The sequence below is a fragment of the Saimiri boliviensis genome, chromosome 18, assembly GCF_048565385.1.
Source record: "Saimiri boliviensis isolate mSaiBol1 chromosome 18, mSaiBol1.pri, whole genome shotgun sequence".
Taxonomy (NCBI): domain Eukaryota; kingdom Metazoa; phylum Chordata; class Mammalia; order Primates; family Cebidae; genus Saimiri; species Saimiri boliviensis.
Genome location: NC_133466.1, coordinates 4,643,032 through 4,669,263, shown reverse-complemented (window position 1 = coordinate 4,669,263; position 26,232 = coordinate 4,643,032). Strand labels below are relative to the sequence as shown.

The window sequence follows — 26,232 nt, the reverse complement described above, 5'->3', positions numbered from 1 at the left end:
TGCTACCCAAACTCTCTCTGCCAGATTAACACGTGTGGATTCGGCCTAATCCCACAGACTTTACTGAGGCACGAACAAAGTGCTACCTGTAAATCTGCACAGATGAAACTATTTGCAACATTTTCTCACAGTAAGTATATTAAAATTCTCAGATTATTTGTAACTGTATAGTGTTGTTCATAATTCAAGTAATATATGTAAGTTGATATTCTCTTCGGATAGAAAGCATAAATAAGTCATTCATATATATTTCTAGGGAAGGTTGAATATTTCCTTCTCTCCATTTTGTTCTTATTACCAAATTATTATTCTGATGCAGCATGAGCATGAGTAGATATTGGCAGACCTCTAGGCCTTTTGCTCTAAGTTCGAAGAAGGTGATTTAAACTTCTTTGAAACTTGTTCTTTATTATGGCTGCATAATATTCCATAGCATATATGTACAACATTTTCTGTATCCAACCTACTGTTGATAGCCAATTAGGTTGATTAACAGACACTTTTCAAAAGAAGACATACACGTGGCCAATAAGCAAAGAATATACTGCATTAGTTGACCTCTAAATTCTATCTAGTTTTGATTTCTAGGCACTCAGGGATGTATGCGGTGGAGTGTGTGCAACTGTGCACTCCCATGCACACAGGCTCACACACTCAAGTCACACATGTACATATCAGTCAGGAAGTCACAAGTACACACAGGCACACACTTTCATAAAGCACCCCTGTCATCCTGCTTTCTTTTCAACAATCCCATTCTCCAGGTCAAGATTCATCTAGGGAGAGTGAGGACACGTTGATCTCTACTGATGGTAGAAGAGAAGGAAGAAAGAGGAAAGGAGATGAAGCATCATTGCAAGTTTCAGGGGCTCCGTTAAATAATCACGTTTTTATAGTTTTGTAATCATAGACTGATCTGGAATGGTTCATATAATCTCTCATTTCTCAGGAAATGAAAATGACTTAATAATGAAATCTGAAATAAAAAGTGTCTGAGATGGGCTCATGCCTATAATCCCAGCCCTTTGGGAAGCTGAGGCAGGTGGATCATTTGAGGTCAGGAGTTCAAGACCAGTCTCGCCAGCATGGTGAAACTCCGTCCTACTAAAAATACAAAAATTAGCTGGGTACGGTGGCACATGCCTGTAGTCTCAGGTACTCAGGAGGCTGAGGTGGGAGAATTGCTTGAACCCAGGAAGTGTTGCAATGAGCAGAGATCGTGCCACTGTACTCCAGCCTGGGCGACAGAAGGGAGACTCCATCTCAAAAAACAAACAATAAACAAACAAAAAAACACTGTCTGAGAGCCACATTGCACAGAAAGCAGAAAGGGAGAGGGTGTGGTACTTAACCCTCAGTTGATCCTCAGTTGGCTTCTGACCCATCCTGAGCAATCCCTCAGCCCTCACAACGGTCCTCTGGAGTGTGGTCAGACTTTGACTCACGGACAAAGCAGGTTGGGAGGAGCTGATCACAGAGCTGTGTGTGCCTAAACCAGGCCAGCCGCCTCCCCGCTTGGGGTAAATGACACACGATCTCATTCAATCTTTCAAGGAATGCTCTGTCTTTTAGTTCTGGTTCAGGTAAGGGAACTGAGGGCATTTGGGGTCTCGATAATTGCCTTGGGTCTGGAGACCGACAAAGGTTTTAGGGGCCATTACTTTCAAATAACAAGTGCCTTCTGAATTGTAAATTTCTGTAGACTGCCAAGCAACACAGCAAGGGGAAATGCACAGCAATCATCCAATACATCACTTCATCCCCTGTCCTCCCAAACTTAGCAGAAATGACAAGGTCTCCCTAGAGGATGGATCTCAGCACTGGAGAATTTAAACCAACCATTGAAATTCCGGCTTCCTTGAAGGTCATTGGTCAGAGGCTCCAGGTCTAAGCCAATCAACACAAGGCATTTCTCTGGTAGCTAGGAATTGACTCAAAAATGGACAGGTGACCAATTAAAGCCAATGAAACATCAGGGAGGTTGGCTGGAAGCTGCTCAAAAAAAAAAAAAAAAAATCCCTTGCTCTGTAAAGGGATGGCATCTTTCTCTGTCACTGAATATTACCATGTGTATCCCCCAGTACTACTGTGGCCATCTGTCAACCAACCACTTTTAGGATGAAGCTTAGAGACACAAAAATACCTTGATATTTGGTGGCCTTTTAAATTAATCAAAAAGTCCCAGTAAATGGCACATTGAGATTGGGAAAAGTTTAATAAAGTGACTATTTCAAAAGGTGTAAAACGGATAAGGGCAGACTTGCTTGAAATCAGTGACTGTGGGAAGAGATGTCCACCTCCTGTTCTTCACCACAAAGTTCTGAAAGAGGGGTTGGGAGGTACCTTCCCAGAACCTGCAGGCCGGGAGCCTCATGAATAGGCCTTCTGGGAGGAGGCTGCCCCCGCCTAGTGCTGGGGTGCCTGCAAGGAGACAGGCGGGTCAATAAATACCCAAGCTCACTTTGCTTTCTGCCATGATCCCCTGCTGATGTTCCCCATTTGCCGAATTCAAATGGAAGACTGTAAGGTCAGCTTGCTGGTGTGGGAATTAGAAAAGCTTCTTTTTAAAGTTTCCTTTCTTGTTCAAGAATAAGTGTGCTAATAACTCTGTGAAGCCCTTTCCTATGTAGCTGTTAGACACGCCATGCTTACAGGCAAGGAGTACACTCTATGTCCTTGTACTTTAACCAAGATATCTGTGCTGGACGTGCTCACAGGCATGTCCTAGCTCTCCATTGTTTTCACCTGTTAGAAAAGTTTTAAGTCGTTAGCCAGTTGGATTTTAGTTTAGATTGTCGGGTCTGGCTCCGGCCAATGGAGATCAGACACAGCAGTAAGGACAACCCCAAATGTGTAAGGAATAAATTTGTGTGTGTGCCTTTGTTCTTTATACTCTCGTGGCAAGATGGCTAGTGAGAGGACCCTTCCTGCGGTCCAGGAAGTAAAAATTGCGTTGCTGGAAGATCCTTTGTCTCAGTGTTGATTTTTCTTTGCAGCACCGAGCATCTATGTCCAGCACCAGGACAGAGAGGGCTGAGGAGGCAGCTGGAAGGATGGGTGCGAGCTGGGCGCGCCGCCTGTTTGTGAGATCACACAGGGCTGGATGTGCAGTTGCATGACACCATCGATTGCTTTATTTTAACGTCACTTTAAATTGCAATGTGTGTTTCTTGCACTCAGAAGTATCCTACTGTGCATATAGAAAATATTCTAATATGAAGCCATCCTAAAAATAAAAAACGTTGCAGGCTAGGAAGGGAGTGGATATGCACAGAAGGGGCAGACAGACCCCGCAGGACTACTGGTCTCCAGAGGTAGAAATGGGCAGAGCCACCAGGATTCCTGCTCCTGAATGGGAAGGGGCATCCGTGCACGTGCTTCAGGAGCCTGCAGTCAACCTCCTTACGAAACAAAGATGGGGAGCGGGACTTTGCTCCCAGGAGTAAAACGCCAGGTTGCTTTGATAAGGACCACTTGTCTGACCTTGGAAGGGGATCAGGTTAGAGGCGGAGTTAAACACAGGCCTGCCAGCCACAGGGAGGTGAGAGGAGAAGGACAGCTAAACAAACCAGGCACTGGGAAGTTACAAAATAGCATTTCAAAGCCGGGTGGGGGGGAAAAATAAACAGCCTGAAAAAATTTACAATAAATGTGACAAGTCGAAGAACACTTCTGAGGAAATCTAAATAAAAGATTAATCACCAGAGGATTTATTCAACCGTGTGTGATCTTCAAAAAGGCAAAGGGAGGGGACAACCGTAGGAAAAACACACGATCGGGTGCTGTGAAGAGCTCGAGCGGCTGTCCGTAAGAAGACGTGGCTAAGATCAATGAGAAATTGGAGATCCTGAAAATACAAAACTATAAATGTTGAGATTTACAATCAACAAGTAAACACAGTTAAAGAGAGAAAGAGCAGATTGTACCAAGGAATTAATGCTAACAGGACAGAGAGACAAAGAAGTGAAAACGTACGAAAGAGACAAAATAATATGGAAAATAAGATGAGACACTCCAAATACGCCTAATAGGAGCTCCAGAACTAGAGAATACAGGAAATGCTCGAGGAAATATCCAAATTATAATATCTGACCATTTTCCATAATTGAAGAAAGACATGATTTTTCAAATAGAAAGATAACACTGAGAAGCAGCAAGCAGAATAAATGAAGATAAATTCATAGTCAGATGCAATGCATTAAAAATGCAGGGCAGCAAGGAAAAGTAGAAAATCTAAAGGCTACGAGAGTGAAAAAGATTTTTTAAAAAAAACCTACACAAACCAGGAAGATTAGACTAAGAGCTCACATCTCAACATTACGAATGGGAGGCGGCTCTTCAGGAGGCTGAGTCCCAGGAGTTCAAGTCCAGCCTGGGAACACAGTGAAACTGCATCAAAAAAAAAAAAAAAAAAAAGAGGAAGGTGGTGAGTGAAAACATTCAAGTCAGAGGAAAATGACTTTCAACCTAGAATTCTGTAAACCACCAAATTTTTATTAAGATTGAATTCAGAATAAAGACTTCAGACTGAAAAACACCGAAGAGCTTACCATACAGACTTTCGATAAAAACTGTAAATGAGTTGTTCTCAACTTCGCGTGCCCATTAAAACCACCAGGAACATCTAAAAATTCCAGTGCCCAGACCACACCTAGATGCAGGTGGTAGAGATTTTTAATCTTCCCAGGTGATTCCAAGGTTCAGCCAGGTTGATATCACTGCTTCACCTAATTACTCCGGAAGAAGAAAACTGAATTCAGGAGAGGTTTCCAACAGCACCTAGATCCGTCACCTGCCAGTTAACAAGGAGCTGTTCTTTGGGGAGGGGATCCTCTGTGTGACAATTTCATTGCTTGGTGTGAGAGTTTTTGAACAATTTGAATTTCATTTGTCTTATTCTTTCCCAAGTGAGTTTTTCCCATTCATCTTTCAAATCACTGACGTTTGCTTTGGGGAGAAGGGCTGGTGGGTGGCCTAATGTTGTTCACATCAGTGGACTGCAGTCTTGCTGCACATTGGAAACTCCTGGGGAAGTTTTTTAAACTACTAATCCCTTGGGCTCAGTCCCTGTGATTCTACTTTGATCTGTAAGCAATGAGGCTCACCTGTAGGAGCTGCCCAATCTCTCCAGGGGCAGCTGAGTTTGAGAACCACCAAATTCGTTCTCTGAGTCAAGGACGCCAGGAGAAACAAAGAGGAGGAGGAAGCATTGGGTCTACCACGCTGCCGGGGAGACCGGAGACCGCTAGAAGGAGCAGCACTGAGTCCTTTAGAAGGTACAGATTTGCTCATTTTCACAACTATCTGAGACGAGGAATCCATGCGTTAAACAAATCAGTGTTTTCTGAACAAATTGGCCAGATCAAGAGTGTGTTGGTAATTTAGAAAATTGCTCATCTCTATTTCTTCTTGGCCCATTTCTACTCTTCACATCTGGAACGGTCAGCTCATTGGAGGGTGTTCGTGGTTCAGAAATCTAGTCTCAGCCAGGCTTTTACTGGGGAGACTTCGGACAAGTCCGCTTATCGTTTGGTGGGGTTACTTCCTTAACGGTGGTGGGGAAACCCAACCAATCTCGTACGTGTGTGTGTTTTACGATTTGATACCGCGCTCCGGGCAAGGCACTGGGCGGTTATTGGAAGATAAGGTAATTGCATGGGGCCTCCTTGAAAGCCTAGTGACCTTCATTCAAGTATTTCATTTTTGTTCATTTCAACAACCATTACCTGGAGTGTCTGTTACACGTTCGCCTGGAAGCCCAGGATGAGTAAGACACCATCCCTGCCCCAAAACTTGAAATCTGTCTTAAATAATTATTCTTGGAACAGGAGTTGCAAATGTAACCCCCCAGGGAACAAGACGGTGATGCCCTAAGTCCAGAGGGCAGTGAACAGGAAGAGAGTGATTTATGTAAGCCCAAAAAACTAGACTCATTAAGCCACCTGTCTAAACAAGGCCCTCTCCAAGTGGACTTGGTGAGAACTTATCACTAAAATAAAAGCTGGCCAACTTTGGAGGAATTAAAGTATCCCCTTCTATAAGCAAACTGCAGCCCAGCCTCTTAGGGTTTTCCACACTTTCATATGCATGAAACCCACTGGCATGCTTGGTGTAAAACGCAGATTCCCTGGTCCTAGCCACACAGATGCTGTGTCAGTGGGTCTGAGGCAGGGCCTGGGCATCAGCATTTTAAATCAGCTCCCAGGAAAACTGTTGCAGGGGTGAGGTCACACGTTGTTGAACGTGGAGGGTGTGGGCACTTCTTCCTGCAGCTCCTTCCTCTAACTGTCGGGTGTGTCCGCCGGGTCCCTTCTGGCCACCTCCTGTGGGCAAAAGTCACTTCTCTACTCAGCTGAAATCCACCACACAGCTCAGTCACAGCTCTGAGAAACAGGGAAGTCTCACTTATTGTTTCTTTCCTGGAAAACTTTGTGATCATCAGTGAGTTGTCACCGTGAGGGCTCATCCTGTCTCAAGGCAGGAAGCCTCCCTGGCCATCAGCAGAGGCTCAGGGACCTATTTAGTGGTGTCTTGCTGGCAGGGCCAGGTGACTAGTGACCTGCAGAGTGCCTAGGTAGGTGGGCTTTAGAGATCCTCTGGTTTGATCTCTGATTTTACGTAGGGGGAAACAGAGGCTGTAGAAAGGCCATGTGTTTCCCGGGGGCCCAGCGCTGAGGCAGATCCACGCTCCACTCAGGCTTCCTGCTCCCCTGCTCTCTGCTCCATCCCGCTCCAGTCCCTTTATTCTCTCGCCTTACTGGATTCTGCCACATTTGGGGGTGTTTGAGGAGTGCCACACTTTTCGGGCTTCTCTGTAGGCACAGAATTCCTTTGCGTGTTGACTCAGGACAGCTCCTCTGCCCAGCGCTTTGCACCTGGATGCTCAGCTCCCTAAGAACAAGACAGCCCTGTCTTAGGCTCCCAAAGCTGGGCAGCTCATTAGTTCTTCCCCTGTTTAACAGAAAAAGGTTCTGTTTCTCTCTCCCAAGCACACAGCACTCGGTATTGAGCTGGTGGCAAGCATTTGATAACTACTTCATTGGTATTAATGATTGGAAGATGCATTTTCACATGGGAAGCAAGTGAGAGTCTCTGGGCTCACACGGCAGACTCAGGTTGATGCTGCCTGGCTGCTCTCTGTTAGTATCTCATGGTGCAAAATCCCGGGCACACCCTGAGTAGGATGCGGCGTGCTCATTATTAATATTAGATACTTGACATCATCATCGCTAAGCCCCACAATGCTATAAGACTGTCAATATTATTTCCCATTTTACAGATGACAGAACTGTGTCTTAGACAATAAAATTCATCAGTCACATAGCCAAAAAAATAAAAAGAATTCCTTTGTTTGTCAGCTCTCAAGGCCAGCACACCTGCACCGCTAGAGATGGGACTGGAGCCTGGCTCTGTGGCCCTAGATAGTGTGGAGGGGACCCCAGCTTTCTCCCCACCTGGGGAAGAATCACTCGCCTGACTTGCAAGGGGGATGGAGGGCTGGTGCTTTCTCTCTCACTTTCTCTCTCTCTCTTTCTCTCTCTCTCTCTCTCACCCCCCCCCCCCACACACACACAGCCCTCACAGATTAGGAGCACCATTAGATTGGTCTGCTCAAGCCCAGGTCACAATCAGAGGAGAGAAAGAAACATGACTCGTGATAGCATCACCATCAACTGCTCATCCACCGTGTGGCACCGTCACTGCCCCCAAAGCGACAGATGAGAGGGCCAGGACTTGGCTTTGGGGTTACCCCCCTGGGGGCCAGAATGAGCCTTCGTCACCCGGGTTTGCGAGGTGTGGGGCGGAGGAGCGGCGGCTGGAAGGGCTGCAGTAGGACCATGCAGGGGGCAGTGGCTTGAGCTGCCCAGACGCAGAGACACGTGACAGGCAGCATGCTGAATTTTAACCAGAATTTAACGTAGGCAGTTTTAACTTTTGCCTTAGAAGTAAGAAAATAAAAGAAATGAAAACAAAACAAAGCAAACTACCACTCAACAGGATAAGAGAAGTGCCAAACAGGGCTTTGGGCTTCACGAACGGCCCTCCAGCCTCCCAGAGGTGGGCAGCTGGCAGGCAGATCCTGGCCTGGAAGGTTCTGGAGGCAGGGCTTATGAAGGAATCACCTGTTCTGACCCTGAGTGGCTGTGCAATGCTCCTGAGTGCTCCCCAGCTCTGCCATCACCCGGGGACATCCCCAGGACAGAGCTGCAGCCACTGGTCCCCTTTGGCCTGGAGTTAGCCCAGCTTGGGGCAGCACTGGGCAAATGGCCTGGAACCTGAACGTCCAGAGGCCTCACTCAGCTGCACTTCCTCCTCTCCCGTGGCCTCTCTAAGGAGTGAATTATGAAGTCATCCTTGCTCCGGCTCCTCCACCACCCCAGCTCCTAAAGGGCTGGCTTGGTCAAGCTGCCTGGGAGGGTCACCAGCCAGGGGATATGACGCCTGCAGCTGGGGCGCTGCCCTGGAGCCACACCATTCCACCCGCGCTGACTCTGTCTCACATGGTCTCCTTCCTCCCTTTCCTGGGCAAACTTCTCAAAATAGCATCTGCTGCTGAAAGCTTCCCACCGCCTCATCTGCAGTGCCCTGAAGCCTGGAGTCCACCTAGAACCCTGCAGCCACTGCTCTAAGAAGGCCCGCGCCCCCTGGTTTTCACCGCTGGCCCTGGTAGTGTTCTCACCCTCAGATCTGGCAGCACATACCCCTTCTTCAGATCGTCGCCTGCTTTTGCCTTCTTTTCTGTCGGGACACTCATTCCCCCTCCATGGCCCCAAGTGCAGGCACCTGAGAACTTTCCCGTTCTTTGCTCTTCATCTCCTCCCCTTGGGACTCTGTGTGCTGGTGTCGGCCCCTCTGAGGTGTCTGGATGAGCGACGCTCCATCCACCTTCTCTCCTAAGCTGCATCCAGCAGCCTTCGGACCGGGAAGTTTGTCCTGCTGGATCCTTTGCTGAGCTGCTGGGGCACCCTGGAGAGAAACCAGATGGCACAGGGGCCAGCAACAGCAGCACAGCCCAGTCTTCAGGTGACGGTGCTGAGCAGGGATCTTAGGGGAGCTGGAAGAAAAGGCCAACCAGAGGGGACCTGCCTCTACCTCCTCTTCTTCATCCCCCCTTGGCTTCTTGGTCCGCCTAAAAAAGACCCCCGGGGCTTTGGCCTCTGGGTCTAGACAGCTGGGCCTCTGGCTGCCCTAGCAGGAAGCTTGTGTCCCTAGAGTCCCAGGAGTCCGGGCTGGAAGATGTTTACCCTCCAGCTGTCAAGCACCCTGGTGTGTCCAGGTGGCAGAGGAGGAACCAGCTCTTGAAGGAAGATGTCCTTCCTGTCTCTTCCCTCCCCAGCAATTTCCACTGAGTTCTAGGTAGACGCCAGATGGCAAGATGCAGCATACAGGGGGCAGTGATAAGCTGCAGGTATCGGATGTGATTCCGAGCAGTTAGACAGGGAAAGGTAGGAAGGAGACCCTGCAAGGCTGGAGGGAGCCGTGAGGATGAGAAGGGTGTGCGGAGAGACCGAAGGGGATGGGTCATGGAAGATCCCAGAGGTCAGAGAGTCCAGCAGGTCCTGGGTGCTTCCCCGCAATCCGAGTGAGAGCCATGGAGAGGCTGCAGCCGCGGCTCAGGGTTGTGTTTAAAATTAACTGGCAGAGCACAGCGAAACCCCCTCTCTACTGAAAATACAAAAAATTAGCCAGGCATGGTGATGCACACCTGAAATCCCAGGTACTTGGGAGGCTGGGGCAGGAGAATTGCTTGAACCCGGGAGGTGGAGGTTGCAATGAGCCAAGATCACACCACTGCACTCCAGCCTGGGCAACAGAGCGAGACTCTACGTAAAAAAAAAAAAAAAAAAAAAAATGAGGTGGCAGAGTTCATTGCTGGGCACTGGGACATCCTGCAAGCGGCTGGTGATGCAGGGTGCCGAGGCTTTTCCACGGCATTGCTTGGAGCCGCGTGCCTCTCTCTCTCCTGAAAGGAAAGATTAGGGAAAGGTCACAATGCCGACTTTTCTTCTTCCTGTCTAGATATTCTTTCTCCTACACTTGATGGAGCTTCCAGGACAAAGTAGATAGTATCTAATATTCTCTTTGATTTCAGCTTGAGGATCCTGATTTCTCTGTTTAAGTAAAACGTGGCTGGGCATGGTGGCTCATGCTTATCATCCCAGCACTTTGGGAGGCTGAGGTGGGCGGATTGCCTGTGCTCAGGAGTTTGAGACCAGCCTGGCCAACATCTAAGTTGGCCATTTCTGCTAAAACTGTAAAAATTAGCTGGGCATTGTGGCAGGTGCCTATAATCCCAGCTACTTGGGAGGCTAAGGCAGGAGAATTGCTTGAACCTGGGAGGTTAAGGTTTCGGTGAGCCAAGATGGCACCAGTGCACCCCAGCCTGGGCCACAGAGTGAGACTCTGTCTCAAAAAATAAAATAAAATAAATAAATAAAACATGTAAGAAAGTGCACTTAGGTGTGCTTGGGAATGGTTCACGGTTGCCCTTTAGAAAGCAGCAAGGCAGAAAGGCATATGGAGTTTTCAGTCAGATGGACCAGACTGGGCTTGAACTAGGGTTCTGGTCGTTACCCAGAGGTGACCCCATTGCCTTCATTTCTCTGAGTCTCAGTTTCTTCCTGAGCACCATTAATCTTTCCAGGTTGGGCATAGTGGCTCTTATCTGTATTCCTAGCACTTTGGGAGGCCACAGCAGAAAGATCACTTGAGCCCAGGAGTTCAAGTCCAGCCTAGGTAATTGAGAAACCCCATCTCTACGAAAATATACAAAAAAAAAAAAAATTAGCTGGGCATAGTGGTGCGCCAGTAGTCTCAGCTACTCAGGAGGCTGAGGTGGGTGAATTGCCTGATCCTGGGTAGGTGGAGGCTGCAGTAAGCCCGGATGCCACCACTGCACTCCAGCCTGGGCGACAGAGTGGGACCTCTCTCAAAATAATAATAATGATTGTTCCAGTAGTGCGGGAACTGCCTGGAATCGCACCTGCCCCATCTGTAACACCTTCCTGCAATCCCGCTGTGTTTAGCAAAAGGCTCAGTTTCCAGTGAAGCTTGTGAGCCACTTTTTCCTGAAAACTAGAGTGAAGCATTCCTCCCATACGCTTGGTTGGTTCCTTGTTGCTACATTTCTTTTTTGTGTGTTTTGGGTTTTTACATCTTTCTTCTCAAACAAAGTCTGGAGGATATTCAGGACTGCATATACTTCCTGCAGGCTGCCCTCTGTTCTCTTGCCCGCTCATCTCTTGTGACCTCTCACCTGACAAGCTACTGGGATCTCCTACTGTCCCAGAGTTCCCTTCAACCAACACACACCATGTGCCCACATAGAATCTTCACCTAGTGTTCATTTCTTCTGTTACAGGAAATCTTATTATCCTCCTGTCCCCAAAACTTTGCTGTAAAGCCCCCTGACCTTCTATTCGAATGTCATTCATGAGACTGCTAGCTTTCTTTTTACAAGACCGTGTGAGTCCCCCCCAAAAACGGCAAAGCAAATTGTATTATGTGAGATCTACTATAGGCCTTCAAGCAATTGCCAATGCATCTTTTCAGTTATGGTTACCAAAGGTTGTGTTGAAAATTAGCTGGCAGAATTCACTGCTGGGCGTTGGGATGTCTCACAAATGACTCAAGATTCAGTGTTGTTTAAATTGTGCATGTTCTGGAGTGGGAGTCAATTTGTCTACTTGAACTTTAGAAGTTATTTACTAATGTGGCCATGTGATAAAAGTGATGACGGTCTAGGCTGGGCACAGTCCCAGGTCTTTGGGAGGCCAAGGTGGGAGGATTGCCTGGGCTCAGGAGTTTGAGATCTCCCTAGGTGACATGGTGAAACACCATCTCTACTAAAAATTAGAAAAAAAAAAAAAAAATTAGTTGGGCATGATGGCGCTTGCCTGTCGTCCCAGCTGCTCGGGAGGCTGAGGCATGAGACCTCTTGAGCACAGGAGCCAGGACTGCGCCTCTGCACTTCAGCTTAGGTTACAGAGTGAGACTCTGTCTCAAAAGAAAAAAGGAAAAAAAAAATGATGACAATTTCATGAAAATAGCTGGGAAAATCTCGATTTTAGGTTGATTTTTAGATGTAAAGAGGGAAGGCAGCAGCGTGGGGGGAACGAATGAACTCTGACATCTGAACAAGTCTCCTTGTTAAAACTCAACAGTGGTTTGGAATGGGATTAAACCCCTGCCTTGAGCGCACGCCTGGGCTCGCCCAGCTCTGCCTCCTGCCTGGGGAACCTGGCACACCTCTTCCTTTTACCTGGATGCTCTTGCCTCCTCTTTGCCTGGTTAATGCTGCCGAATCCCCCTCAACTCTGGCCTCAAAGCTCTCCTTCCTCAATGGAGTTTTCCCTGACCTCTCTGATGGGCTCACATCCCAGAGCTCATGTTTTATAGCACCCCACATGCCTGCAGTTGCTCTGGGGGACGAGCTGATGTCTGCCTGGTACCTCCAGGAGCCTGTCTCAGTGCCTGCTCTGTCTGCCTGCTCCTGCCCAGGTGACCCCGGCGTGGGTTGTGCCAAGTGAAGGACTTGCCATCCGAAGCGCTTTGCAAGTGTATCACAGTGAGTTTACATGACTAGCCTGCAGAGGAGGCGCCACCACCATCTCATTTTACGGGATGAGGAAATTAAAGCTTATGGAGCTTAAATATGTTGTCCAAAGGCCGGTGGTTGATAAACGATAGATTTATCATCAAGCTAAATATTTTTCAATATTTCCAGAGAATTGTCCCAGACTTGGCTTTCCTGGGGGCAGCTTGAACCCTCATTTGTAATCCAGATGGCAAAGGGGCCACAGAGTCCTCCAGGGAGGCTCCTGGAGACGAGGAGCCCAAGAGCTGACTTCCCGTTTCCTCCTCAGTCACCTGGGTGGGGCTTGGCTGGGGGAGCTGGAGAACAGCAATCAGGTCCCCCCGCCACCAGGAAGCCTTGCAGAGGGTAGGGCAATGGGGAGACTCATCCGACTCAGAGGGAAAGCGTGGCCTGTGTCCTGCACAGGAAGGCAGCAGCTGATGGCCAGGAAAGGAGAGGGAGTTCCCTTTGCTTCTCCAGCCAAACAGAATAAATGAATGAATGATGAATGGATGGATGGATTCTATCAGCCTTGCCAGTCATGGCTTCAGTGCCGCTTTTGGAGACTGGTTTCCATGTGCACTGGGGCTCTCTCGTGAGTCACTCCACTCCTTGTCAGTCTTTTGTGCTTGAGTGACATGGGTGTCAGCTCACCCCTGTCCTGACTGCTAAGACAGTCACATAGATAGAAGGGTTTCTATCAGCTGAGGGCTTAAGTGCCAGGACAGAGCAGAAGAGCCCTGCAGACAACCTGTGTCCAGGGTCTAAACTTTTCTCTGTCAGCCCTGCCCCAGCTGTGAGCCTCAGAGCAGCCATCTGGGGGAGCAGAGCCATAAAGAGGAGGGGCTCCTAGAAGGGACCGAGCCTGGCTTCAGGATCACCTCCCCTGCTGGGGCAAGACAGTGGCCATGGGCGTATGTGAGAGGTCCCATTTTTCAGTTCTGAATATTTTTCCCCCAAGCTGCCATAATTTTCACAGATGAATGTGTTTGGTATTGTAATGATATTTTAAACCTTGTTTTTCATATCCTTGAACCCATAAACGCAGTTATTTTAGGGACCATGTCCGATAATTCTTTTATTTAGGGTGCTTATGTGCCAGTTCTTTCTGCTAGTTCTAAGTTAGATTGTCATGTCACCTGTGCTTCTGGCTATCTTTGATAAAATGCCAAACAAACATTTAAGAGATTGCTCAGAAATAATTTGAGGCCTGGTAGAATGTTGTTTTGTACAAAGATAATTTTCTTTTACTTCAGCCAGGTGCCTGGAGATAATGTCAATCTGGGATCATCTCAACACAATTTCAGTGGTGATATTTCTTATGGCCACTCAGGTGACTTGAAGCTGAGATGAGTATATGTGAGAATAGGTTACTTTTTGTTCCTCCTTACCCCTCACTCAAGGGAGTTGGGCTCCCAACTCAGTTTCAGGGCGTGATGAAGGCCTTAATCTTGGCAAGACTTAGACTCCTGCACTTGACCTCCTGCCTCCTGAGGCAGCCAAAAGTGTTTCTCAGCTTCCCATTCCAAATCTCATGTGGAAATGGCCCCTCCAGTGTTGGAGATGGGTCTCCAAGAGGTGCCTGGATCATGGTGGCAAATCCCTCGTGATTGCTTGGTGTGTACCTCCTCTTCCTGAAAGAGCAGAAACAGCCTGGATACAGTCAGTACCTGATGCCAGCTGCACTTCTCTGATTTCTTTCTTTTCTTAGATCTTCATCCAGACAGTTTCACCACCTTGTTATGGCTCCAATCCCTTTAAACACTTTTAAAAGACATATTATCCAGCTTTAGAGTTGTTTACATTGGGATTATTGATCCAAATTACCTATTCAGTCCAAATAAGTAGAGGTGGAAATCACCTTAAGCGCTGATGAATAAAGATGAGTTATCATATGTCCTTTGTCCATGAATATATTTCTCCCAAGTCTCAGTTTTAAAATGTTCCACACTTTAGGCTGGGCACAGTGGCTCATGCCTGTAAACCCAGAACTTTGGGAGGCCGAGGCAGGTGGATCACGAGGTCAAGAGATCGAGACCATCCTGGCCAACATGGTGAAACTCTGTCTCTACTAAAACATATAAAAATTAGCTGGACGTGGTGGTGTGTGCCTGTAGTCCCAGCTACTCAGCAGGCTGAGACAGGAGAATTGCTTGAACCCAGGAGGAGGAGATTGCAGTGAGCTGAGATTGTGCCACTGCACTCCAGCCTGGCATCTGGTGACAGAGCAAGACTCTGTCTCAAAAAAAAAAAAAAAAAAATCCATACTTTAAATATGTACACTTCCATTTGCAATCTATAACCATCCACTTTAATAAGTTCAAAGTCCAAAGTGTTAATTAGGACTCACTCCACAGCATTGTTTTTCTAATTTTATTCTTTGCCATTCATTCAACATGATTGCCTATAACCTGCATGTCCTCAAACAAGAAATGAGGTTCATTCCAAACCAGAAAAACACTGAGATGGATAAACAGTTGTGTCTATTCAGCTGGGACACAGCTCAGAGTTTTAAGGGAGGGTCTGTCATGTGAACACACCCATGCAGAGCTCTGCTGTTAGATGTGGGTTGTGTAGAATCATGAGGAGGTCTCTGGCTTTTAGCATGGCACAGGTAGTCTTTACCAGGTATGGGCAATGGGGAAGAGAGGGCTTGAAGCGGATGTATCTGATGGTAAGAGACAGTCTCAGGCCATGGCTCTCTCTCATCTCTCTCCTCTCTGCTCACAGAAAACCCATGCCTGCTCCATGAACCCAGCTTTTCTTCCCCAGCCATTGGCAGCACGAATTCATGACAGGCAAAGCTAAAGGCAGTCAAAGGTTGGAACTGAGGTCTGGGGTGGGGTACAATAAAAGGGCCTGGCTGCCAGAGTAGATGCTCTTCTGAAGTGGTGAACTGACACGTGAGGAGGCGGTCTGTTTCTGTGATGTCGGGAGAGTAGCTTTAGCAGCTGTGATTGTGTGGTCAAAGTGAGGAGGGAGTCCTGTATTCAATAGCATTTCATTTTATAATAAGGTGTGGGTCCCTAAAGGGAAAATATAAAAATGTGGGATTCCCATCCAAGGGTCTTTAGAACTAGCGCTAAAGCAAAGCCCCGTCTAGTCAAAGAAGTGCAGTGCAGATGGAGAGCTCAGACTTCTACAAGGAGATGGAGAAATCAGTGAACAAGTCTCTTTCCTGAGGACTCTGGCCGATGACTTGCCCTTTGCGTAACGTTTGGGATCCATGGCACGGTGCCTCCCTGAAGAGGTTTACAGGAAGGCAGCACAGCCGGCAGCTGGTGCAGGGCCAAGGGGATTTCGGGAAGTCTTCAAGCCAGGTACCGAGAGGGAGGAAGAAAGTGAGGATTTTAAGTAGTTTTTCTGTGTGCTCTGGGATAGCTCGTTCCGTTTCATGAGAAGGTATAAGGACATACGGAGTGTCTTCCTCTCTTCCTGTTTACTTTTAGTCGTCTGCCATTGTCTTCTGAATGCCAAACCTTGCAAAGATGATGAGTGCAAGGAAAGGAGTGGGAAGGTCCTAATTTGGAATTTTGACATTATGGTAAAAGCCCTGGATGCTGCGGATGAGGACGCTAGAGGGTACTGTGGAAAGACCTCAGGAACTGCAGCCGAGAAATAGATGCAAAAAGTCAAGACCTGCGAGAGGAAAGCAATTGAAAGGCCATCATAATGGTCTAGAAAGAGGTGACAAGCTTGGACATGGCAGAGCAGGAGAGATACAGAGAGGGGACGTTGTGAGAGTCCGTAGAAAGATGCCTTCCCACTGCAAAGGTGCTTGGCTGTGGGCATGAGCTACAGAAAAGGGTCGAGCCTGTCACTGAGATCCTCGGTTTTCGCATGGTGCCTTCATTTACGCAAGAACATGGAAGAGGCGCAGGTTTGGGGGATAAGAAGCCCCATTGCGGAAATCTTGGATCTGAGGAGTGCCTGGTCTTTGACTGACGCTGCCCAGGAGAGCACTGGAAGAGCAGACATGGCCTCTGAGAGATGCTGGCCCAGGGCTGAGGACACTTCCCGTAGTGGGGCAGAGCTCTGCTGCACTCAGGGTTTTCAGCGACTACACGTGATGCTGGGGCCCATCACCCCATCTTGAACTCCCACTGTGTCAGCTAAGTTTGCTTGTAGGTGAGTGAGAGGTCAGAGCACGGCAGGCTCCGGAGAGCAGGTACACGTGTGCCGTGAGCTTCCCTTGGCATGCAAGGCCCTGCAATCCACGGTCTGCCGTTTCCCATGACCTCTGAAACTCACCTGTGACACTGCTCAAAGTACTATTTGCAATTCCTTTCCTTATAGACAAGGTTTACCGTTCATATGTTTTCATAGCTCGTGTCACTGCAGTGTTCAAAACCTAAAAAATTGGTTCACTCTTTCATATAGAGTCACTTGTTCCTCAAGAAAGTGCCCAGGCGTACCTCCTCCACTGTGTTGAGATGAATTCTTGGTGGAACTACCCCAGCTGGGGAGCTCAAGTCCCTCCGGAGTGGGAGCCCCATGTGGCAGGGAAGTACCTGTTTTTTCCAAATTGCTGTCGCTGTCTCAGGGCCGGGAACAAGGCTCAGCACTTGCAGCCTTTGCAGAATTCTAGAACAGAGGCCAGCCACACCCCAGGTCTGGTCACAGGTGGCTTCTCTGGGACAGGGGTGGCAGAAGCCAGAGGCACTTGGGCTGTGGGGGCCTCTGGGGATCAAGGTCTAGGAGCAGCTGCCCCCCGGTTGCTGCCTTTCCCCAAGGACATGACTCGGGAGAAGAGGTTGGGTCATTCCTCCTGCAGCTGTGCCAGTTGGGCTCAGCAAACCCCACCATAAAATCTTGGCCTGAGTCCAGATGATACTATTGGACATGTTTCGCCTCCAAATCCCATGCTGAAATGCCCCCTCCAGTGTTGGAGGTGGGCCTCCTGAGAGGTGCCTGGATCATCGTGGTGAATCCCTCATGAATGCTTGGTGTGTCTTAGTGGTAACGAGTGAATACTTGCTCTGAGTTCACACAAGATCTGATCCTTTAAAGAGTCTGGGCTGGGCACGGTGGTTTATGCCCGTGATCCCAGCACGGGGAGGTTGAGGCAGGCAGATCACTTGAGGTCAATTGTTCAAGACCAGCCTGGCCAACATGGTGAAACTCCATCTCTACCAAAAATATAAAAATTAGCAGGGCGTGGTGGTGTACGCCTGTAGTCCCAGCTACTTGGGAGGCTGAGGCAGGAGAATCACTTGAACCCAGGAAGCAGAGGCTGTAGTGAACCAAGATGTGTTACTGCACTACAGCCTCGATGACAGTGAGACCGTGCCACACACATACATACACATACACACACACACACACACACACACATACACATACACACACACATACACATACACACACAAACACACATACACACACATACAAACACACGCATACACACACACATACATACACATACACACAAACACACGCATACGCTCACACACATACATACACACATACACACACACACATACACTCACACACACAAAGACAGAAAACAAAGTCTGGGACCGCCTCCCCCTCTTGCTCCGGCTCTCACCTATGCCGTGCCTGCTCTGGCTCTCACCTGTGCCATGCCCGCTCCTGCTCTCACCCTGTGCCATGCCCACTCCTGCTCTCACCCTGTGCCGTGCCCGCTCTGGCTCTCACCTGTGCCGTGCCCGCTCTGGCTCTCACCTGTGCCGTGCCCGCTCCTGCTCTCACCCTGTGCCATGCCCACTCCTGCTCTCACCCTGTGCCATGCCTGCTCCGGCTCTCACCTGTGCCATGCCCACTCCTGCTCTCACCCTGTGCCATGCCCACTCCTGCTCTCACCCTGTGCTGTGCCCACTCTGGCTCTCACCTGTGCCGTGCCCGCTCTGGCTCTCACCTGTGCCGTGCCCGCTCCCGCTTCGCCTTCTGCCATGATTGTTGGCTTCCTGAGGCCTCCCCAAAGCCACGCAGATGCTGGCACCTGCTTCCTGTGCAGCCCACAGAAACATGAGTCAGTGACACCTCTTTTCCTTATAAATTACCCAGCCTCAGGTTTTCCTTTATAGCAAGGAAAGAGCAGACTAACACATCAGGTTGGTGACTTCTGAGGCTCCCCTTCCTGCTGTCTGCGGGGACGGTCCCTGCTTTGACCACCTGCAGAAATTCATCCTAGCCACTGCTCCCGGCGCCGGCGGGTTGCCACCACAGGTGCTGGTGTTTTGGGGTTTGCTGAGAGCGCATTAGCAGTCTCTGTGGGCCGCGGGACACCAGAGGACCCTCTTTTAGGAAGTAGCTGTGCAGTTGGAGAACAGCTTGGGCCACCGCCAGCCAGGATGTCCCCCTTAGGAGCTGGGCCGAGCACGGCAGGCATGAGATGTGCAGGGAAGGGGCCCTTCCCACCAGGTCAGAGGAGAGGCAGGGAGGCCCGGCCTCCATTTATTTGTAAACTGGGCGCTTGAACTTCACAATCACAAAAGGTTTTTCCCAAGAACCGAAAGGACGTCATTTCTGACAGTTTTCCTCCCTCCCCTTTGTGGCTGACAATGAATGACCTAACCTGCTTCCTTTCTGAGTAATTCTCCTGCCCGGTGACTCACCCAGGTGCAGCTGAGACACACGCGCAGGGCTGCCACCTGTGAAGCACAGAAACGATGGAGCAGACAGGTCCAAAAGCCTTCGGCATCCCAGATGAATCAGGAGGGACGCAGCCTGCGTGACGTCTGCCCCGGAACCAGGACAGTGTGGCTCTTCCTCCACACCCCGCCCGCCGCCCCGGACCCAGGGCCCTTCTCAAAAGTGAGCCATGTGTGGTTCTTTAGATTAATTTTACATGAAAGCGCATCATGCTCTAAGAAGGGTCACCGGACTTGCTGTTCTGTAATGGAGCCTCCCCACGCCCCACATCCAGCACACACTGTGGCTGTTTCCCAAGACACAGCAGGGGGCAAATGACCACCGGGAGCCAGGGAGTCACAGGGAAAGGACGCAGATGCTTCTTGTCCTGGAATTCCATGGGAGCTGTTTGAAATTATCAGGAAATGACACTCAAGAGTCTATAAGGGACCCCGGAGCAGCGGCTAGATGAGAGGGGATGGGCAGCCACGAGACAGGATGACAAGGCCGACGTCAAGGCGGCTGGGGTAGCACTCGGCCACCAGAAAGAAGTAAGCAAGCTCCCTCCCTCCCTCCTTCCCTCTCTCTCTTCCTCTCGCTCTTTCTCTCTGTGTGTTTTTTTCTCTCATCTCTGCTCTCTCTCTCCCTGTCTGTCTCCATCCCCCTCTCTATTCACACCCTCTGACGGTGGCTGAGTTTTCCCATGGACGGGATTACTCAGCCAGCGAGCCAGGTAAGGCAGGGGAAAGCAAGGCGAGGCCTGGAACATACCAGGCAAGGGCCCCAGGAGGACCGCGCAGGTGTGGCGCACCCGGCAGACCAACCGCAGACACCCTCCCACGCCAGGGGCCACCCCTCTGCACCAAGATGCCCCCACTTGACATTCTCAATTCTTTGAGGTTAAAATTTTATTAGCATTCCCTGAAAAGTGGGAGAGCTTAGCAACAAGACTCTATCATTTTTGCAAGACACAAAGAAAGGATGGCTGGATGGCATGTGCCAGCTCCCTCGCCACACTGGGCGCTTTTACTCACATCTCACCCTGCAGAGAGATGCAAGTCTCCTCACCCACCCACTGGGGCAGACATTATTAGTTGCCAGTGCAATACCCATTTCCCCATGTCCTGACTAATAGAACTCTAGTTGTGTCCAGGCAGGTGGCATGCCCAGCTAAAAATACTCACCTTTTCAGACTCCCTTGAAGCTAGCAGTGGCCACATGATACTTCCAAGAGATAAGACATATATAGAGATCTTCTGGGGCTTCTGGGAAAACTTTTACTTCCCTGAAACAGGTACCACCTTCCTTCTCCCATACTTTCTTCCACCTTGAACCATAGAAGCAATGCCTGGAGCTGCAGCAGTCATTTTGTGATTGTGAAGCTATGAACTGGGGAGTAAAGACCAGCATCAAGGATGGCAAAACAGAGAGAAGTAAAGAGCAATCATTCCCTGATGGCATGGCTGGGCCACTGCCCCAACCCTGTGAAGCCACGTGACTCCTTATTACATGAGCCTAGGTTAGTCAAAGTTTGTGTTATCTGCAGGTGAATGCTCAGAGACTGTACTAAAGTTTATAGGGGAGGCTTTGGAATGCAATAGAAATAGACCTGGATTAAAGTCAGGAGGATCTCTAAAGTCTGGGCTGTCACTGGCATTGCTGCTGATAAGGACACATGAGGCCACCACTAATGGGGCCTCCAGAGCAGAGCCGTGATGGGCGTTTTCGCTTGTCCAGAGCCTACGCTTGTGGCTGCCACAATCGTGAATGAGAGATGGTCATGGAGCCCTGCGGGGTTTGCCGATGAGTAGGGTGCCATGGAGGCGGAATCTCGGCTTCTCTGGACCCCAGCTGTCATCCGTTTGACATTCTTTTGTTTTTACTAAATGTTAGGCTGTCTTCCGGGTCTAAACTTCTCTACACCCAGTTCCAGGTGGCATGGTGGCCCGTAGATAGAGTTGGAATGAGGAAGAGATATCCCACTGGAAAACTTTTTCTGACTCTGATGAGAGGACCTTGTATCATTGGGGTTGTGGGGAGGGCTTCCACATACACAGAACACTATTTTGATCAGAGAAGTGTTTTGTTTTTCTTCCTGTTTTACAAGAACACACACCAAGTATATCTGGTATTTGTATGGACTCAGTCACCCTGAACCCAAATATTGACATTCCAGGTGAATTAGTCCTACACTTGGATCTGTTGGCTTACCTCAGGTGCCAGCATGTTTTCAGGAAAGAGTGCCAGGCCCAGGGCTCCTGTGGACAGCTGCATAATGCCTGACCCTGCCCAGCGGGGTCTTGGAGAAATTACCGGTGATTCTGTCTGCCCCAGGACAGCCGCACCGCTGCATTCCAGCTGATGGAACAGCAGGACACGCGGCCACTGCTCGCCTGGACAGCCGTGGCTGCTCTCGTGGTCCTGCTGTGGGGCAGGAGACAGGGCAGAGAGACTGGGGTTTGCACCTCTAGTGACAGAGAACCAGACCGGCTGTGTTTCACCCCGGATCTAGCTCAGCCCTGCCGGGCTGTCCACTCTGAGGAGGTCAGAGCTAAAGTGTTCATTTTGTATCTCTGGCTAGAGGCACAGTGATTGCATACAGTAGGCGCTCAGGGTTTGTTTTATTGAGATATTTTTTGCTATCGAAATATGTACACACCCTTTTGTCTTTGAAGAAAAGGGTTCTTTTTGTTAATGAAATGCAAACAGATACCTGGTGAGGCTGAAGCGTTTTAGGCTTGGTTTAGCTTCAGGCTTTTAAACCATTCACATCACCTGCTGTTTGGTGTTCATGGTGCGCACATTTTCAGCAGAGTCTGATACACACAACACAGACATACCACACACAACACATACCACACACATACACCCCCCACACACACATACACACACCACACACCACACATATACACACACACAGCCCATAGCAAACATATACACCCCCATATGTGTACATAAACCCCATATATGTACACACACCCCACACCACACACACCACACATATACCACATACCACATATATCACACATATACACACACACCACATATCACACACACACCCTCCACACACATATACATGCACCCCACACCACACACACACGTATATACACTACAAACCACACACATCACACATAAACACATATGCCACACACACCATACATATGCACACACACCCCACACCACACAAATACACCCCACACACATACGCACACCACACAAGCCACACACGTGCCATACACACAGCCCCCACAACACACACACCACACACTCCAGACACTCCTCACACACATACACACACACACCATAGACATACCACACACACACCCACATGTCACACACAAACACACACATACTGCACACAAACCACGTACCCCATATGCACACCTACACACCCCACCATACACAAACATACACATGCCACACACACCAGACACACACACAAACCCCACACATACAAACCACACATACACATGCCATATACACAATCCACAGGCACATACAGACACACCACACATGCACACATCACATACCCAACACACACAAACACCATGTAAACTACACTCACATACCCCAAACATATTACATATAAACATACCACACACATATCCCTCATGCAAACACCACACACACATCATATACAGCACACGTGACACACATGCACTCACCACACACACATCCCATGTAGCACAAGCAACACACACACACCACACACCCAACACACAAAAACACCACATACACTACACAGACATACCCCAAACATACCACATATAAACACACCACACATGCACCCACCACTCACACATCACGTATACATATACCATATACACACCATGTGCACATGTGCTCCCCACACACACACATACAACTCACACACAGCATACACAACACACACACATCCTCATATATACCATACAAACATACATACCACACACACCCATGCATACACACATTACACTTGTGTACCACACCCACATACACACCCCATACACACAAACATGATATGTACACACACCACACAAACCTTACACACACATCCCACACACACCGCACACACGCATGTGAGACAGGCCACACATGACCAAGACTGACGTCGTGCATGTTCAGATCTCCATTATTTGATGCACCTCTCAGCAAAATTGTCAGCCACCAGCAGAGCTACTATACCTTCTTACTTAGGAGATGTAGCCCCGGGGCTGGGCTCAGTGGCTCCACCCATAATCCCAACACTTTGGGAGGCCAAGGTGGGCAGATTGCGTGACCCCATGAGTTCCAGACCAGCTTTGACAACATGGGGAAACCCCCTTTTTACCAAAAACACAAAAAATTAGCTGGGCATGGTGGCACACACCTGTAATCCCAACTACTCAGAAGGCTGAGGCGGGAGGAGCTCTTGAGCCAAGGAGGCAGAGGTTTCAGTGAGCCGAGATTATACCACTGCCCTCCAGCCTGGGCAACAAAGTGAGACCCTGTCTCAAAATAAAAATAGAAAAAATAGATGTATCCCAGTTTCAGACATGCTAAAATACAACCTTGATTGAGTCAATGAAATACGGTATTCATTTATCTTGCATTGATGGGTGATGTCATTTTGGAGAGATTAGATTTATACACTGAAACAAATTTTAAAACCCAGACGATTCGTAACAATGAACTGCATGGTGTGGTGTGGGCGATACACGTCACCGGAATTCTGGAGGGAGAAAGGTCAGCTGGTGCTAAGAAGGGTCAGGGAGGTTTTCAAACAAAGATCTTACCAGAGTCCTGAAGATGAAGTTCTGGATGAGAGGAGAGCAAGGAAAAATGGCATCATGGAAAACGTCCTGAAGGATGTTTCATGGGGGACCACTGGGAGGCACCGTGCTCCTGGGAGAGCTGCTCACCTGGACAGGTCGCCTGGCACACACCTCTTCCCACCCCTCCCACCACAGGCCTGCAGTGAGTTGGATTCCCCAGAGGCAGACCTAAGATGGGGATTCATGGACAAGTGGAATATTCAGGAAGTGCTTCCAGGGGAAACCAGTAAAGGAGCAGATGCACAGGCCAGGGAAGAGGCCAAGTCAGGGGTGACTTTGGGCCGAGTCCTGGCCTCGGCCTGATCCCATGGGGGGACTGGAGTATAAGTGATGCCTCGGAATAAGAAGCCAGGCGTGCACCTGTCAGGCTTGCACCTGTCAGCACAACTGAGGCTGCCATGAGGTTGCGGGGGTGCGAATTCCCAGGCACTTCGGACTCCTGGAGATACCTGGCCAAATGACCCCAGTAGCCTGAGAGCTGTCCCCCAAAGGGAGCAGTGGGTAAGGGCTGTCAGAAGCAAATACACACAGAAGCCGCGCAGGTGTGCAGATCTGGGAAAGGGGAGCCAGGGAGCATCTGTGTGTAGCCCCACAGGGTCAGCCACCACCTGTGATAACCCCTTTACAGGCGAAGTATCTGAAACACATGGAGGGTAATTAATGTCCCTAAGGGGGTACACTGTTAGGAATCAGAGACGGGCTCTCTGACTCTGAAGAAAGAAAGCAGTTCATGCATTTATCCATTCAGTGAATAATTACCCATTTTCCTTCTCACTCTCTTCTTTATATCCAACTGCTGAGAAAAGGTTTTGATTGCACAATAAAGAAACATGAATTAAAATGGGAAAAGCAAAATCATCCATGAGCTGTCAAATTTCTCAATACTCTTTCATTCCCTTTGTTCTACATTTAAAATACACACACACACACACACACACACACACACACGCCAGGCATGATGGCCCACACCTGTAATCCCCGAGCTTTGGGAGGCTGAAGCAGGAGGGGATTGGTTGAGCCCAAGAGTTCAAGACCAGCCTGATGAACACAGCAAGACTCTTGTCTCTACAAAATGTAAAAGCTCAGCCACATAGTGGTTTGTGCCTTTAGTCCCAGCTACTCCAGAGGCTGAGGCAGGAGGATCACTTGAGCCCAGGAGTTTAAGGCTGCAGTGAGCTGTGATTGTGCCACTGTACTCTAGCCTGGGTGACAGAGTGAGACCCTGTCAAACGCTCATGGCCATCCTACCATGATTTCTTATTTTATTTTACAGAATTTTTAACAATTTCTTATATATTGAACTATTTTTTTGGTTTGCTTGTTTTGTTTATTTAAATTTTAAAAATTTCAGTAGGGTTTGGGGGAGCAGGTGATGTTTCACGACATGAATAAGTAATTTAGTGGTGATTTCTGAGGATTTGGTGCACCCATCATCTGAGCAATGTACACTGTACTCAGTGTGTAGTCTATTCTCCCTCACCACCCCCAACCCTTCCCCCAAGTCCCCAGAATCCCATGTATCATTCTTAGACCTTTACATCCTCCCAGCTTAGCCCCCTACACAAGTGTGAACATATTATGTTTGGTTTTCTGCTCCTGAGTTACTTCATTTAGAGTAATAGCTTCCAACTCCATCCAGGTTGCTGGGAATGCCATTATTTTGTTCCTTTTATGGCTGAATATAGTCCATTTGTGTGTGTGTGTGTGTGTGTGTGTGTGTGTGTGTGTGTGTGTGTGTGTGTATCGCATGTTCTTTATCCACTCATGGACTGATGGGCATTTGGGCTGGTTCCGTATTTTTGCAATTACAACTTGTGCTGCTGTAAACATGCATGTGCAAATATCTTTTTCATATAATGACTTCATTTCCTCTGGATATACCTAGTAGTGGGATTGCTGGATCAAATGGTAGATCTACTTTTAGTTATTTAAGGAACTTCTGCACTGTTTTCCATAGTGGTTTTACTAGTTTCCATTCCCACCAACAGTGTAAAAGTCTTTCCTTTTCACTGCATCTATGTCAACGTCTATTTTTTTTTTAATTATGGCCATTATTGCAGGAATGAGGTGGTGTCACATTGTGGTTCTGATTTGCATTTCCCTAATAATTAGTAATGCTGAGCATTTTTCCATATGCTTGTTGGCCATTTCTACATCTTTTGAGAATTGTCTATTCATATCCTTAGCCCAGTTTTTGATGTGATTGATTTTTCTTGCTAATTTGTTCGAGTTCCTTGTAGATCCTGGATATTAGTCCTTTGTCAGATA

At 48.6% G+C, this 26,232-nt stretch overlaps 1 long non-coding RNA gene across 1 annotated transcript; it reads left to right on the top strand.

Annotated features, from left to right (window-relative positions):
• LOC141582024 (uncharacterized) lies at positions 1 to 20,891 on the top strand. The gene is made up of 3 exons (XR_012514861.1): positions 1 to 130; positions 2,997 to 5,276; positions 19,160 to 20,891. It is a non-coding gene; the product is annotated as an uncharacterized LOC141582024 (long non-coding RNA).
• Positions 20,892 to 26,232: the final 5,341 nt, after the last annotated feature.